Here is a 12,135-nt window from a genome sequence, read left to right as displayed (position 1 = left end):
TGAGTACGCAAAAATCTCAAGGCTATGACCTCAAGTTCTATTATGCAAACCACTTCTCATGATTGTTTATGCAGGTGGAAATAGAGGTGATGTAATGAATAACAAAAATGTCTCACATGGTATCGCATAATATTTAGGGCATATATCACAGTGAATTCTGTAAGCTCAGCATTCCTTTTTTTGTGGTGGACTTAACACATCCTGTGGTGTGACTATGTTGGTATTTCTACTACTCTTCTATTGTGTATGAGCCAGCAGTCTCATGTCTTCTGTCAATATCCATGAAGTGTGTGAAGCTGGCTTACTAGCTTACATAGCTATTTTGGTAGACTTCCTGCTTCCACCTCTTCTTTGTATTGTCAAACTTACTAAAATAGAGCGAAATCCAAATAGTTCTAGGAAGGAGGGTAGGATACTGACATAAACATGACTTTCTGGTAGAAGCAGTCAAAGGATACTATAGGCTGATCAGTAGAATTTGAAGGAAATTCCTGGGAATTAGAAACAGACATGTTGATCCAACTCTATGACCAAACTTCATGGTTATAGATATTCATTCTTTTTTTTTTTTTTTTTTTTGGTTTGTTATTGAAAGGAAATTGGTGACATGGATGAAAGGTTTGGACTACTGAAGCAAAGAAAATATTCTAAATTATTTTCTATAAATTTGCTCAATTACATCTTAACCTGGGATCAGTAGACCCAAAGGAAACTTACGGATGAGTTTCATGGACTATGAACCCCCAAAATTATATACAAAATTGTTTAATGTTCCTTTTTTGATAGAATACAATTCATAAATTTAATGAGAATAGCAAAAGGATCCACGAAACTGAGAAGATTCAATAGATCAGTTGGAGTTGACTACATAAAACTTGAAATAATTTGCAGCAGTTTTATCGATATACTTCCAATTTATTTAACTTTATTGAAGAGTATTCCCTTAACGTGTAAAAACAAAGATATACACAGACACACAAAAAACCCTCCTCCCCTAGTACTTCAATTTCATACTCATTAAGCCAATAATGTGGTAGCACAGCTTCTGTCCTTAGTCTAGTCATTTTCAGAAGTGATGGGATGTCTGAGCGATTAAGAAGTTCATTTATATCTGGTTTGCTATAAATGTATAAACACACTAAACAACGTTACTTTCAACTTTTTTTTTCTTTAAAGCAGACTTTTCCAAATGATCATCAACTTAAAAATGGCTGAAGTGGAGTAAATGTTCCATAGCCCTTGGTGCCTTGTATGGGAGCTTTATTGCTTCCTAAACAATTTGAAAACCACTGCATGATGGCAGTATGAAATGCAAAGATGAAATAAATTTTACAACTTGCAGACAAGAAAAAAATGTAGCAAGATAAACACTCTTCTATAGAGTCTTCAATCTTTACAGCAGCCATTCATTCTTATCTCTCTATTAACCCTTCTACATCTCTCATTTTTACTAAATTTATTTTTTAAAGTTTTATTTATTTATTTTAGAGAGAAACAGAGAGAGAGCGAGCAGTGGAGGGGCAGAGGAGGGGCAGAGGAGAGGAAGAGAGAAACCCAAGCAGACTCTGCGTTGATCACAGAGCACGACGCAGGACTTGATCCCTCGACCCTGAAGTCATGACCTGAGCCAAAACCAAAAACTGGACACATAACTGACTGCACCACCCAGACGCCCCTTTACCAAATTTATTATCAAATTATTCACTGTTTTTGCCTTAGTGTGACCCGATTAAGGCACACTGATGATAATCCAGCATTAGGCTTGATTTTGATAAATAACAGGTAGTCAGACAATTGGTTGTATTTCTGGTCCATAAAAAGGGACTTAATGCATGAATATAAAAAGGGCTGAGAACATGAAATATGCTTCAGCCTTAAAAATGAAGGAAATCTGTCCATTTGCCACAATATAGATGGACCTGGAAGACATATGCTATCTGAAATAAGCCAGACACAGATGGACAAATATTATGTGATTTGCATATGTGTGGGATCTATAAAAGATGAAATCAAAGAAACAGAGAGAAGAATGATTAGTAGGGGCTGTGAGGTGGGTAGTGGGGGAGAGATATTGATCCAAGTGTACAAACTTTCAGTTATAAGATGAATAAGTTCTGGAGACCAAATGTATGGCATGGTGACTATAGGTAATAATAATGTTAAGATCTGAAATAATAATAATAACAATAATAATAATAAGTGAAAGTTGCTAAGCGAGTAGATCGCAAGTGTTCTTAACACACACACGCACACACACACTATATGAGTTGATGGATATGTTAACTTGATTGTGGTAATCATTTCACAATCTATACTCATATCAAAACATCACATTCTACTCCTTAAATGTATACAATTTATTTCTTAAAAAACATTTAAAAATGAAAATTAAAAAGGATGAAGATACACCGTACTGGGCAGTAAAGAGTAGGAAGAGGAAGTATGTGTACCACTTCAAGTGTGTTTACACTGATACATAAACAGGAGCTTAAACTGAAAATAATTTGAAATGTCTAAGTTGATTTTTGAGATAAAACTACTGCATACATTTCCATATGTTCCAGATGATATTTCTCTGTGTTTGTAGATATTTGAATATGTGAGGAAAATATTCCAAGTACATTTTCATCAAGGTTGGGAAGTGCTAATTTTGGTCACTTTCCCCCCAGCTTGAGACTGAGCTTTGTGGATGTCATCTGGATCTCATCCAACTGTGTTTGCGGCTCCAGTTGGCAGACCATTTGCTCCCTGGATTCAGAGTGCTAATGCAATTGAACAAAGAATTAGCCCTCGCGCAAGGCAGAAGCCTAGCTTTTAAGTGAAAGATGAGAACGCCATGTGAAATCTTTGTAGAGAGAGAACAATTAGTTGCCTGCTGCCCTATGTGCTGTCATGGCAACCTCTCACCCAAGGTGTACTTACTATTTTGAGAAACAGGAATTTCCCAAGGGGTATTGTAGAATCCCACAAGGCATATGAAAGAGGCCTTTAATTTTATCCATGTGTTTTATAATGTCTGTACTAGAGTATTTTTTGTTGCTTTTCTTTTGATTTTTGTCAAGTGCAATTTTAGAAAATTTAGCATAATTAAGAAAATGCTGGTTCCCATATATTCCACCATCAGAATCTCCATCATTATTATCCCTCAAACCACTGGACTCTTGATTTTTTTCCAGATCTTAAAGAAATTTCCCTCAATATAGCAATAAAATATCTAACATTTTCATAGATTAAAACTGCCTTTGCATGCATAATACATTTATCCATCAAAATAAGCTGGCATGGGTATTAATCTAACAGAATATGTTACTTTGGCCCAAATAAAGCATGTTAATGTTAAATTAGAATTGTGCACATTGAAAATGACACCTTCTTGGCAGCTTCTTCAGACTCCCCACTAAAATACCTATAAAGATGTCAAATGTTCAGAATTCATAATGATATAGAAAAGTAAGATTTAGAAAAAAAAAAAAAACACTAGCATCAGAACCGTGAGGGACTTTCCGTATTATCAAGTTAATGAAACAGAATTAGGAAGAACAATCTGGAAACCATTATAGTATGGCCATTATTGGAAAATAAGCCCAACTTCCTGAAAACGAGAGGAAAGGTCCCACTGAATCATCAGAGCATCGGGGCAATGGAGAATGCGATCCTGTACTTACCTTCTCTACCATACCCCAATCATTGATTTTTAAAAATGTTTCTCTAGCCATTTTGAGAGCTAAACTCTTACTCATCATTTGACAAAATTATTGCCTTCTAATTGCCAGGCACTATGGGAATAAATTACGTCCAGGAGAAAAACTCTTTGCAATGCATTCAGCAGCATGTAGCAACTACAGATAAAGTGACCTGAGTAGCACGAAAGAGCACAAGCCCTGCTTGCCGCACGTTATGTGGATGAGAGATTTTCAGTCCACCTCGGTTTAGGCCCACCTAAGGAAATTACAGTAGTTTAAATAATAATGGATTAAACTACACGAAAGGTGGTTTTTCACTGGGTTTACCTAGGAGCTGGGAATTTCAGCCAATATTTGAGATGATCTGAAGAGGCAATTTATACTAACCTCTAGACTAGTAGGGTGAAACCTGCACTAGTAGGAACTGAAATGATAGATCTACCCTAAATTGAGAAACACCATTGAAAAAAAAAATGAAAGCATATAAAAGATAAATTTATCAAAATAGTAAGATTTCAGAGGAAAGTAGATCTTATTTATTTATTTATTATTATGTTCAGTTAACCAGCATATAGTACCTCATTAGTTTCTGATGTAGTGTTCAATGATTCATTAGTTGTGTTTAACACCCAGCGCTCATCCACAATATATGCTTTCCTTAATGCCCATCACCCGGTTACCCCATCCCCACCCCTCTCCCTTCTGTAACCCTCAGTTTGTTTCCTGGAGTCCAGAGTCTCTCATGGTTTCTCTGATTTCTTCCCATTCAGTTTTCCCTTTCTCCCCCTGTGGTCCTCCACTCTATTCCTCATGTTCCACATATGAGTGAAACTATACGATAATTGTCTTTCTCTGCTTGACTTATTTCACTTAGCATAATCTCCTCCAGTTCCATCCATGTTGATGCAAACGTTGGGTATTCATCCTTTCTGATGGCTGAGTAATATGCCATTGTATATATGAACCACATCTTCTTTATCCATTCATCTGTTGAAGGACATCTTGGCTCCTTCCACAGTTTGGCTATTGTGGACATTGCTGCTATGAACATTAGGGTACAGGATGCCCCTTCTTTTCACTACATCTGTATCTTTCGGATAAATACCTAATAGTGCAATTGCTGGGTCATAGGGTAGCTCTATTTTTAACGTCTTGAGGAACCTCCAAACTGTTTTCCAGAGTGTCCGTACCAGCTTGCATTCCCACCAACAGTGTAGGAGGTTCCCCTTTCACCTCATCCTCGTCAACACTTGTTTCCTATCTTGTTAATTTTGGCCATTCTAACTGGGAAGGCAGATTTTAAAAAGTGTATGTGTGTTTGAAAATTAAATCATAGCAAAAGTAAAAGTTTAAAAATTAAATCATACTGCTAAATATAGTTATTCTGGTTAACGTAATTTTGTTTGGTTTTAAAATACTTCCTTGTGATTATCTATATTTGTCTACATTCTAAGATTTAAAAAATAAGTTAATCTTCACTGAATTCTAGTTTCTTTACTTCCGACCTGTGTAATCTTGAATGAATTTTATTTTATGTAATAGACAATTAATAAAGCTAGCTATATGTCTGGCGTTAGAAGTATTAACTAATCTTGGGGAGCCTGGGTGGCTCCATTGTTAAGCGTCTGACTTCGGCTCAGGACCTGATCCCAGGTTCCTGGGATCGAGCCCCACATAAGGCTCCCTGCTCCACCGGGAGCCTGCTTCTTCCTCTCCCACTGCCCCTGCTTGTGTTGCCTCTCCTGCTGGCTGTCTCTCCCTCTGTCAAATAAATAAATAAAATCTTAAAAAAAAAAAAAGTATTAGCTAATCTAATCTTTGTAAGAACCATTTGAAGTAAGTATTTTTCTATTTTCCTATGAAGAAACTGAGGCACAGAGATTAAGATATCTTGCCTGAGGTCATTTAGCTGGTGAAGAAAAGGGGGCAGCCTGGCTCCAGACTCCAGGTTCTTGGCTATGATGTTACATTGCTTCTGATATCATTGTCCCCCATTGTCTGATATCCTTGTCCCCCAGAGGCCACGTAGGGATAGGAAGAGAAAAAAAGTTCATAAGTTCTTAACAATATGCTTTGTACAATGTAAATATGTGATAAATATTAGCCTTTGAAATGAGCATATTTTAAAATAAAAACTAATATAATTAAAAAGTCAGTGTAATATTATACAAGGAATTGAGTCAATTTTATTGAACCCTATCTACAGCAAAAATACTTGAGTGAGATCTACCACAATATGTGTGATAGGACTTTAGGTGATACATGTGGATATGTATGTATGTGTGTGTATATGTAATTTGTTTTCCTTCTGGGTCTCTAACAAGTTGAACAGTGAGATCCGGATTATTAAATAAAAGTAACCAGTAAATAAGGCACCTAACACTCAGTCTCTGTATATGCTTTTCTAGTATAATTAATTGAGATACTACCTCGGGAATTATTGTTTAGAATACATAAAATAAGAAAGGAGCTCAAACTCCTGTTCTGTTCTCTGATCAACTGATTGATTAATTGATTGATGAAATAACAGATTTGAGGGTCTTTGTTGATCAATTTAAGAAACATAAAAATAGATAAATAGATTGATGGGTGGATGAGTGGAAAGATGCAATCTATAGATGGATGGTAGGTGAGTAGACTGAATGGAATTATGAATTATAAAGTTGGGTGCCATGTCCTAAGGAACATCTAAATAAAATGAAAGACTAAAAAAAATTTGCATTTCTTAAAATATAAACTTATTTCATGAGAGTAATGCTTAAAGGAGGGGATATTTAACTTTGAAAGAGAAATCCTTTGAAGGGCTTGATAACTATATTTAAACATTTGGGAATATTCATGGACTATTCATGCAAAAGAATAATTCTTAGGATGTTTACAAAAGAAGTCAATCAGTTGGAAACTGGCCGCAGTAAGATTCTACCTATTGTTTGGAAGATATTTGAATTCTTCATTACTAGGAATTTGGGCATTCATTCAACGAATGACTTTTTGTCAGCAAGTAGAAGAGATTCAAACAACTGACAGGAACTTATTCTGGATGAACTTTAAATTCCATTCGAATGTCATTCTCTGGTTCTGTAAGGAAATGGAGTGAGTGAGAAAGCATGTTCTGGTGAGTCCAGGATTCAGTAGTTATATTACTCCGTTTCACTATCCTTCGCTGCTATACTTTGGCAGGAATTCCAAAGCCATTTAGCTACTGACTTTTCCAAAGCCTTACTTGGAATACAACCTAGGGATTATTCAATCTATCCACTTTATGTGATAGAAAAAAAAATGCTTAAGAAAGGTGTATTTTACTGTACAAGGTCAACTAGTTAGTGATCAATTCATGATGGAAAACATATTTTCTGTTTTGTCACTGTTACTTTTTATTCTGTTGTGTTTCTGGCAAAAACTGAGCCTTGTTTCTGACTCTGTTCATGACGTCTTCATGTGATGCCAAGCTATCTTAGGACCTAAGAAGTCAAGCCAACCTTTTGAGGTTGTCAGAATGGAATATGGGAAGAATGTACAATCTTCTTGGTATTATAGAAACAGTGATTTAACCAACACTGAAGCCTCTCTACATCTGACCTACCTGCTTTGTCAGACAAGAAAGAGTTCAATCTTAAATCAGTTTTGGAGTGGTTTTCTTTCATTTAAAACCATGCTGACTCAGAAATAGAAGAAGATAAATATAAGAAAACAGGAAAGCAGGTAGAAGATATTGGACAGTCTGTGAAAATATGCTACATATTTAGGTTTTATACTATGTAATAGGGAACAAATAGACCTAAGAAGCTAAATGAAATGTTTACATCTACATTTTATCTCTTGTTCCACACCAGTGACACATGAAGGACTGATTTGTAGGAGTCAGGAGGTTGGGGGTAATGGAATTCAGGATTGGGGGATGAAGAGTAGGGGGAGTTAGAGTGTGATCAAATATTTTAGGGATGGATGAGAATGGTTATTCTGGATGTGTTAAGTTTAAGATATCCATGGGAAAATGTAAGTTGACTTATCATATTGCTATTTAAATAAATAAATTTGAAACTCATGGTGGAAAGCCAATCATGGGAGCAATAATTTGTGAACTATAAGTGCATAGATCATAGGCAAAACCATTGGTCTAGATGTGACTATTTCAGAAATTGGTATGGAAGGAAGAGAAAATGGATTGAAAACTTGGGGTATGCATCTTTAGGTTTAGTCAGAGGAATTCTCCCCACTGCTGGTATTTCTTCCCCCCAGAGGGAGACCATCCAGCCTACCACTCTTGTCCCTTCCTGTGTTCTCAGCCCTTCTGCCATCAAATCGGTGCCTTTGGAAGGTGAAGCAAGCACGCAAATCTTGGTTATGTTGGTCACTTCCTCTCTTCCTTTTAGACACCAGCCTATCTGTAAGACATGTGCCTGGCATGACAGAACACTGACTCTATATTCTCTATTATTAAATTTAACAGAAATAAATAAGTAAATAAATAAATAAGTGTATTTTTCCTTATACCTTTATATTTAATTTTTCTCAATAGTGTAATAACTTAGAAAACTTAGAGAAGTGTTACTTTATTGGGCTCTGCCAAACCCTCAATAAACTCCAATATATCAGGAGCAGATATATGCAGGGCCCATGAAGCACATCAGAAAATTGCTATTACAGGAGCATGAGTTAAAGAATCCTCTTGTAGTTCCAGGGGCTCTGGGTAATTGGGAAGCAAGGGAACACAGAGCAAACTCCCACTCCTAGTCTCCAACAAATCCTCTACTAAGGATGCTGTATCCTCAATAAAGAGGTCTCCTTTTCAGCACTTGTATGTTATGGCAATGGGTAAGTTTGCCTAAAATGAACAGCTACCGGTTTGTGGATGACATATACAGAATCTTGTTTCATTCTGCAAACTATTCAAGAAGGAACCTATTAATTCCGTGTGAGTGTGCTTGGACACTATGTCGTAATTAACTGGTTTCATAAAAGCTGATGCAGTGGATGTAGCAGCCAGCGTTCTAGGTATTAGATGCATCACTGTAGACGCTCCTTCATTCCAGTTTCCTAAGACATGTGGAACGGCAAGCAGCTATTCGATGTACATACATCTATTCTTTCTGTTAGATCAATAAAGACTGTTGCAATCTGTACTCCCAGGTGAAAAGAGAATGAGCTAGCAATTGACATCTTATATTGGACAGTCATTTACAAGCTTAAGACAGCTATTATTTTTCCTTTCTGAAACTATTACACTACTAATATGGAAAAAGGTCAGGGTCCCATAATACATCTGAAATTATAATTCATTTTTATCTTAATATAATAATCTAAATGCCACTGTGCATACCCAAAGGTCAGTTTTAACACCTTTTCCCTTTGGGGTAAAGACATAGAACTCTAACATTTTTTTTTTTTTACCTGAAAGTGAGGACAACGTGTTTTGATGAAGTAAATCCTACTTCAGAGTTTATTTATTTCAATAGCAGTGCAGTCCATGCATAGGAAGAAACTCCAGGCATATGCACAAACACTAAACCCTTGAAGCTCTGGAATGGCTACAGTATCTTTTTTCAGGATGAGTTAATGTAGCAAAACACTGAGGAACACGATATGCCTGAACTGGAAAAAGCAGATTGATTATTTCATGCCTATATTAACAGCTGTCTTTTCAAGATTCCAGAATTTCACATTAGCTTGCAAAGTCGGTTATTACAGACAAAGGGTTTTGCTTCTGTCAGAAAAGATATATTTATCTCTTCATAGATGATAGATAGATTATAAACGTATTTATAATAGGAAGATCTTTGTGTAGATGTGATTATCCCTGAAAAACAGTATGGATGAAACAGAAGAGTGGATTGAAAACCAAGCAAAAGGTCAGTGTGTGTGTGTGTTTGTGTGTGTGTGTGTGTGTGTGTATTTCACAAATACTGAACTGTACTAAGGGGATAAGTATTAGTAAGATATTAGAAGGGCTACTATATTAGAACCTTTCGATTGAATGTCTTTTCATATTAGGGTTAAGAACAGATCTTCCTTCTCCTCCAGTATCAATTCTAATAAATTTTGCCTCACTCTATGGCATACATGACTGCTAGACATGTGGCTGAAAAGATAACTCTCTTTCACAGAATTCTTATTCATATTCTGCATGAGACCATGCTGTTCTGCTGCACCGGCCCATACCACAGTAGTTCAAATTGGACAAACAGTTTTTTGAATTGACATATGGAAACATATGCCTATACTTAAAAGGTTGAAATTGTTTAATATTTCTTGAGTCTGAATTCCCATAATTTTGTGCATTTTGACTGCATATATGTGTGTGTACACACTGTCTAATATCTTCAATTGTTAAATTATGTTGGGTTTTATGACAAGCAAATTGATGCCGTTTCCCACTGATTTTCTATCTTAAAGAAGAAGAGATGGTATGTGGGTTGGTTGAACAATTAGATATTTTATTGAATCACTACCCCAAAGCTTTAATGTATCTGAAGCTTAATAGTATACTCCTGGTGGCCAAAATGTTACAAATATTATGGCGTTTAGTATAGTGGCCTGTGGATGTAGATAAAAAAAATAATATTTGATATCACTGGTGAAAGATTTATCAGATCAGAGTAATTTTATAATTTTCCCTAGTAAAATGACAATTCATACTCAAGAAAATATCCATGATTTTTGCCCTTCAGATACAAAGCAGTTTTTTAAAATATGGAGATACTCTTATCATTTTGATTTTCTAGGGCTAGATACATCCATAGCTGTCTTTAGGTAACTTAATGCTGATATTTGCATCTTTAGATAAAGAGAAAGATCAGATCATTATAAACGAGGAGCTATATATTTTCATCTTCAATATATGTTTGGCTTCCACTTTTTTTATTATGTTATGTTATGTTATCACCATACAGTACATCATCAATTTTTGATGTAGTGTTCCATGGTTCATTATTTGCATATAACACCCAGTACTCATTATGGCTTCCATTTTTTAAGAGGAGAGCAATGTTTACAAAAAAAAAAAACTTTTTGGTATTTAAATATCAACAACTATTAATATTTCAGAGTAATTCAATAATAAGTTTAACTTGATAAAATTTACTATTTCTCTATTTTATAATTATACTTTTATAAATATATTTGCATTCTCTAGATATTCCATTATTTAAAAATTAAAATTATATTTAAAATACTGTTTAGAAAAACTATTAATATTATGTATCTTATAAATGTATCCCATTCTCCACTTAATACTTAATGATTACTTTTCCTATTTTTATGATACTATGGGTTCTTGTCTTGCCCTGGATCATGAAGTTTGATATGAGACTAAAATTGTGATGCTTATAATATTTAATCTCTCTTACTAAGGTGATTAATTAAAAGAGTAGGACTTTAACCCAAATTAGACTGATGAGTAGCCTTCCTTGAAATTTTTCAAATTCAATCTGGAATTTAAAAAATCTAATTTTGTTCTAATTGTAAAATTTTAGGTGTGTGAGACAAGAAGTTGTTTGTAACCATGGCCCCAACCACTGTGAAAGAACAAAGCCATTATCCAGGGGAGAAAATGGAAAGGAGACATAATAAAAAGAGAACCCTAAAGGTATCAGAATTTGGCTCTGGTTTTTTTGATAATGTCTTTAACCTCACCTTTTATACAATTTGTATATATGAGTCAATAAATGCTGCTATTTCCATGAACATTGTGGGTTTTGGTTACTTTTAAATTGAATGGATCTTGAGCAAAATATGACTAAAGATAGGGAAGATGTGGAGGGAGTGATCAGGTGGCAAGGACGGGAAAAGTCGGTCCCCAAAACAAGGCTCTTACTTGCATATTCAGGAGGCTTGCAACCACCATTCATTGCTTAACCACATGAATTTCTGATGTTTTTGGTTTGCCCAAAGCCCTATGTCACCTTTGGTTACTCCTTGACCTCTCTTGCTAGAGAATATTTTGGTCTGAGCAACGGAAAGGACAGAATTGCCATTAATTGTGATTGGGTAAACTACAGGAGCAATAGGTAGGAGAATCTATTGTCTCATAACTCACTGTAGTTCTCTATCTTTGATTTAACCCTAATTGAGCCCTGACTTATATAGCAGTCATCAGTAGACAGACAATATTTAAAGCAAAAATGCTGAATGAAATCATCAAGGGTGCAAGTTTAGATGGAGAAGAGTCCAAGTACTGAGCCTAGGGAGGGCAATCAAAGCTTGTTAATTATGGAGATGAGAAGAAGTTAGCAAAGAAAACTGAGAAGTAGCAGCCAGTAAGGTAGGAGTAAAGCCAAGATGCAGGAGTGCACTGAAAGGCAGGTCAAGAAAACACTTCTGGAAGAATGGAACGATCAAGACTGTCAAATATTATCGACAGGTCAAATAAGATTGAATTTAGCAAAATGATTTTCAATGATAAGCATGTTCTGGTGCATTGATGGGGCCAAAAGCTTGTTTTGAATATGTTAAT

Source organism: Ursus americanus, chromosome 13 (genome assembly GCF_024610735.1).
Source record: "Ursus americanus isolate L20-20 chromosome 13, mUrsAme1.1.p, whole genome shotgun sequence".
NCBI lineage: Eukaryota > Metazoa > Chordata > Mammalia > Carnivora > Ursidae > Ursus > Ursus americanus.
The sequence above is the reverse complement of the archived record's forward strand: the minus strand, read 5'-3'. Positions refer to the sequence as shown.